This window comes from Suricata suricatta, chromosome 5, assembly GCF_006229205.1.
Source record: "Suricata suricatta isolate VVHF042 chromosome 5, meerkat_22Aug2017_6uvM2_HiC, whole genome shotgun sequence".
Classification (NCBI taxonomy): Eukaryota; Metazoa; Chordata; class Mammalia; order Carnivora; family Herpestidae; genus Suricata; species Suricata suricatta.
In genome coordinates, this window is record NC_043704.1 from 148,509,109 (window position 1) to 148,514,638 (window position 5,530).

Genomic DNA, 5,530 nt, shown 5'->3' on the forward strand with positions numbered 1-5,530 from the left:
TATAAATGATCAAGAGTGATCATTGCTGTGGGGAAAATAATGAGGCAGGGAAATGGGTAAGGAGGCCTGGGGAGGAGGCGACAGTTTTAAATACGACGGGCAGGGCAGACCTCACTGAGAAGGCGACATCACGGCAGAGATTTCAGGGAGCGGGTCTCAGGGAAAAGCGTTCCAGGCAGAGGGAACAGCATGGACAAAGCTTCCATCGAGGACGTGCGTGCTGCGGTCGAGGACGCGGAGAGGAGAGGGCGTGGGGGAGAACGGAGGAGATAAGGCCGAGAGGCGCAAGTGACAAGGCGGGACAGATCCCCGATGGCTTGGGCCAGTGTCAGGTTTCTCCTCTGGGTGAGACGGGAGCCACTGGGAGCCCTGACCCCCTGGGTCTCTCCCGCTGCCGTTGTGAACAAGCCGAGCGTGAGCCGGGTGGGCGCAGGGTTAGCAGGCGAAGGGAGCGCTGGCTTGGACCTGTGCAGTCGCGATGGAGATGGTGAGAAGTGCTCAGATCACCGGCTTATTTTGAAAGCAGGGCTTTTTTTCTGCTGACACACTGGATGTGGAGCATAAGAGAGAGGGGGGCCAACGGTGACCTCCAGGTTTTCACCCAGAGCAACGGGAAGGACGGAGTCACCACTTATTGGATTTAGGGAGGCTGGGGGCGCGGGCTAAGGAGGGAGGTTGGTGCAGAGCAGCTGTCTGAGGCTGGGCTGCGAGGCTCCTCAGATCAGGTCTTGAGCGGAGCCGGAAGCAGGATCCAAACGCCTGTGGTGTAGTGTGGGGGTACATTCAGCAGACACCTAGAAGGTCTCCGTCACCAAGTCACTGACTGTCCCCGAGTGGGTAGGGGCGTACCTTGGCGGGCAAGAAGCTTGGTCAGCCGAGGGCAGTTCTCTGGGAAAAGGACTGTGGAGCACCACAGTGGAGAGGCGCGGCGAGGGGCTGGTGCAGGGCTGCGGGTCTGCGAGGAGCCCGGAGCCCCCTGCTGAATGCTAAGCCAGTACCAGGTGTGTGAGGCCACGAGGCCGGATGGGTCACCTGGACCGCACGAGCCGAGCGAGGGACCCTGGGCTCTCTGGGAAATGAGACAGCCACCACGGAGACTGAGAAGAAGCCGCCTTTGAGGTTGGGAGAAAACCAGGAGAGCGGTGTTCTGGAATCTGAGTTTTCTTTATTCGACCTCCTTCCTGCTTTCAATAAGCCGCTGAGTGAAGTGGGGACCCTGTGGAGACAGAGGCTGGGAGAGACAGGCCCACAGTGGCACGGGAAGGAGGGAAGCGAGATAGAGTTGGGGGTCTCTAATGTGATGGTGAATAATTGGGGGTGGGACACTCATGTAGTTTTTGGTTTTCCATCCTTCTCCCCCTCCCCCGCCATCTCACTATTCCAAGCTCTGGGAAAACAGATGGGCCCGGCTGTTCCTCCCCCTGAGCTCTCCTGCTTCCTTCCTGGGGAGCACGACGTTCAGAAATAATGTTCTCAAGTTTTCAATGTGAGCTGCAAACCTAAGCTACTCAGTTTTCTTTTTTTTTTTTTAATCCAATACTGAAACTGCGGGGGAGGGGGAGGGGGGTTGGTGCCCGTTGGAGCATCTCCCCTTTCACCTGGAGGAGAAGCCTGCCGTCAGGTCCCCCTTCCAGGGCACTCAACTCAAGACAGTTAGCGGCTGCGCTCTCTGGCTGGACCTGCCCCGCCTGCAGAGCCCGCTCTCCCGGGGACCGTGTGGCCAAGTAGTTGGTGGGACCGGCCGCACTCGTGTCCCCAGCAGCCCCTGGCCAGGGCACCCAGCAATGACCCTGGTCTCGGGTGGGTCCTCCTCCCTGCGCCCTGCCCTCCACCCACCAGAGAGACTTCCTTATGAAGTTGGTGGAGAGGAGGGTCCTAGGGCAGGTCCCTAAAGTAGAGGGGGACCCAGCGAGGGGACACCCTGCCTCAGGATGCCTGAGTCACTGAGGTGGTGCACCTGGCGGCAGGTGAGCTCCCTGGCGAGCTCCTGGCTGCAGCTGTCCTTGCCAAGGACACAGGCACAGGACGAGGGGGAAGGGGCCCCCGGTGTGCCCTGCACAGCCACACTTGGTCCTCTTCCTTGGAGCCCAGGTGGAGCTCTTGGTGGAGGACGCCGTTGCTGGCGGTGGCGGCGGTGGGAGGGGGCTGCACCCGCTCTCTGATCTTGGCCCCTCTTTCCAGGGGATGGAAAACACCTCCCCCCCAACCTCCCAAGGCCCCCGAGGAAGAAGCCCTGGGAGCCATCCAGTCAACACCGTCAGCACTTTGCTTTGATCGAAGGCTGTGGTACTGAGTTTACTCATCTTTTCATTTCAAAGGACAGTAAGCCAATGTTTAAAAAAAAAAAAAAGGAGGAGGAGGAGGAGGTAGGCCGGTCCCTCCACACCTCCCATGAAACCCAGGACTCAGGCTGTACTTGGCGACCTCCACCCGACTCCTCCCCGAGAGCGTTTCTTGGAAGAGCCCAGAAGGGTCCTGGGCTGAGACTTGATGGGCCCAGCGTGAGCCGGGCCTGTCTTCTGAAAAAACAAACACACTTGGAAGCTTCGGGGGAGTTCCAGGCCCAGCCTCGCTTGTCCTCTGACCCGCCTGCGTGGAGCCCAGCTGTCCCCAGGGTCCCCCAGGGAGGCCGCCCACCACGGGACCGGGCTATCTGTCCAGCCGCGGTGCCGCTCGGGGGCAGCCCTGGGAGGGGGCAGCCACCGGGAAGGGCCTGGAGGCCACCGGCTGAGGCCCCCGCTAACGTCCACATCTACACCAGCAGCGGCGGGCCGAGGGGACGCGTGTGTGGACCCGGATTCAAAGTGACTAACTGAACCGTCCCAAATACCAACGTGCTCATGGGCCGGTGCCTCTGCGTTTGGGCCTTTCTGACGGCGGCCGCTGCCCTGGGACCCACGAAGCCCCCCCTTAGCAAACGTTGCTGTTGGGGGTGCTTACCGAGGGAGTGCTAAGAGCACAAGCATTTTATTGAACCCAGCTCAGCGGCAAACAGAAAATGATCTGTTAGGTTGTCAGTGGAAAGGGTTTATTATGACTGCTGGTGGAATCCACAGCGGCTGGCGTCTGCCAACGTTTATGGAAATAATGTTTTTAAGTTTTAAATGCGAGCTGTAAGCCTCAGCTACTTCAGTGTTGGTATTTTTTTTTTAATTCAATACTGAAGCTGTGGGGGAAGGCGGGCTGGTGCCAGGGAAAACATTCTCATTTGGTAGTGTTTGCACATGGAGCGGCGACCCAGTTTGTGGCGAGGCCCTGAGAAAAACCCACAACCAACCCTTCATCACAGCTGTCTGCAGCCTTGATCATCTGCCACCCCTCCGAACAGCGACTTCTTTTTTCTGGGGACTCTGGGCTTGAATGACCTAGTGTGGGGAGTTTATATACAAGGTGGGGGGGGGGGACAGGGGAGGGAGCCTCAGATAAGCCTCAGCCAAAGGTTTTGTGCCCAGGACTTCCGGTGCCCCCAGTCAGGGGCAAGCATGGTCCCCGCACCCCGTCCCTGTCCCCCTGTCCCCAGAGGCGTTGGGAGTGGCCATGGTTTGTGCCACAGTGGGGTGCCCCCCTCCCAGGAGCAGCCAGACCCACAGCATGTCCCCCTGTCCCCAGGTGCCTCTCCCCCCCCCCCCAGATATCTGGCTTTGGTGGCGTGTAGAATGAATGAGTTGGCTCACGATTCTCTTGGAGCTGACAGGGTAAGAGGCTGGCGCCCGTTTGAGAAGAAAAGGATAAGAAGGAAGCAAGCAATTTGGCCAACAGATATAAATAAGATCGTCAGTTTTAACCTTTCTTTAAGGTGGCACTCAGTAGGCCAGACTAAAAACACTGTTCCCAACGTCTTTCTCCCCTCCTCTCCCTCGTCAGGGAGGATGCACAGTCTGACTCGTAATTACAGTACATGAGAACTTGGAAAGTCCTTGAAAACAAAGATTTTTTTTTTTAATGTTTGTTTTCTTGAGAGGGAGTGAGAGAGTGAGTGCAGGGGAGGGGCCGAGAGAAGGAGACGGTGGATTAATCGGAAGTAGGTGCTGCGCTGTAGATGGATGCCCGGCTGGAACTCACCAACAGAGAGATCACCATCTGAGCGGAAACGAGTCAGACTTGATTAACGGACTGAGCCATCCAGGCGCTCCCCTGGTTTTGTTTTTGTTTTTTTAAAGAAAATCACATTAAGTGTTTTATTTTGCTTATTCTCTACTGTTTTCTTTGTCTATCTACCGGGTGGGACGGTTTGAACCCCACGCCGTCGTTCTAGGATGCGGGTTGTAATGAGCTGTTTTCTCGGGTCCCTGAGATTTCTGACAGTCGTCCAGCAGAGCAGAACCCATTCCCGGAGAACTCTCGGACTGCACGCAGCGGAGGGGTCCCTGCTGGCCTAGCAGGCTGAGAGGGGCTGTCCCTCTTCCCGGGAAGGTTCTCTTGTAGAGGAGATCTGGGGTCTCGCTTGGTAAAACATTTGGGATCCAGGGCTTGTTTTTGATCTGAAGAGCTCATCCCTTGGTGCCAGTGTCTGAGACATGATAAAATATTGACCCAAAACACCTTCGGGAATGATTGTTAGCAGCCTCCGTGCCCCGTGCGTGGCACTAAAGGGCAGGCAAGGGGACACAGAGCAGAAGAAGCAGGTGCAAAGACTGAGGGAGCAGCCGGGCAGCAGCGTGAAGGGGGGTGGAGGTCACAGGCATTGTGTGTCGTCCTCCCAAGAACCCACAGGATGTGGCGGAAAGGTTTGGGATGAGGAGGGATGAGGGGATGCGGGGATCAGAGCTTGCGAAGCCTTGTGAGGGGGGTGGAGGGCTTTGAAGTGTGGGGCCGGGGTGCTAGTGGTGGGGCTTCCTCGGAGAGCAGCCTCGGCTGGTCCCCGGGAGCACAGGGGCACCAGTGACACCACAGGTTGTCCCGCCTGGGGGCAGGAGGCTGGTCTCCTGCGCGCCCTTGCCAGTCACAGCTGAGGCTGCCCTGGGAGGCACAGGAGGGGTCTGATGCCTGGGTGAGGAGCTCCCATCAGGCCAAAGGCAATCAGAAGGCGTTTCCAAGCACCAACACTCAGGGCAGCTGGAGGATGGGTGGCGCCGCAGAGTGAAGGGGGTCTGGGTGGGGCCCAACAGTGTCCATGACTCTGGGTGACATGGGAGGCGTGGATGGCCTCCTGGTGATCACAGAGGATAAGGAGACAGAAGGTAGAGGGGGTTACATGACGTAAGACTGGATCTCTCCACGTGTCTCTCCAGATCTCCTGTTCAGCCTTCCCCGTGCCCCAGGGACCTGACCCTGACGGTCCACATTACCTGGGCTCCCTCACCCTCTCACTTCCGGTTGCCACTGGGATGTGCTGGCAAGAGATTGCAGGGTAAAAGGAGAGGTCAAGGTCTGTAAAATCCCTGCTTCCTTCAGGCCATAGTTGGATGGTGGCAGTGTTCTCCCTGAGGCCTGAGGTTTTGTCCCAAAGGGGTGTTCCTGTCACTGAGGAGCGGGGGAGGGGCAGAGAGAAAAGGAGACAGAGTCCCAAGCAGACAGTGCAGAGCCCGAT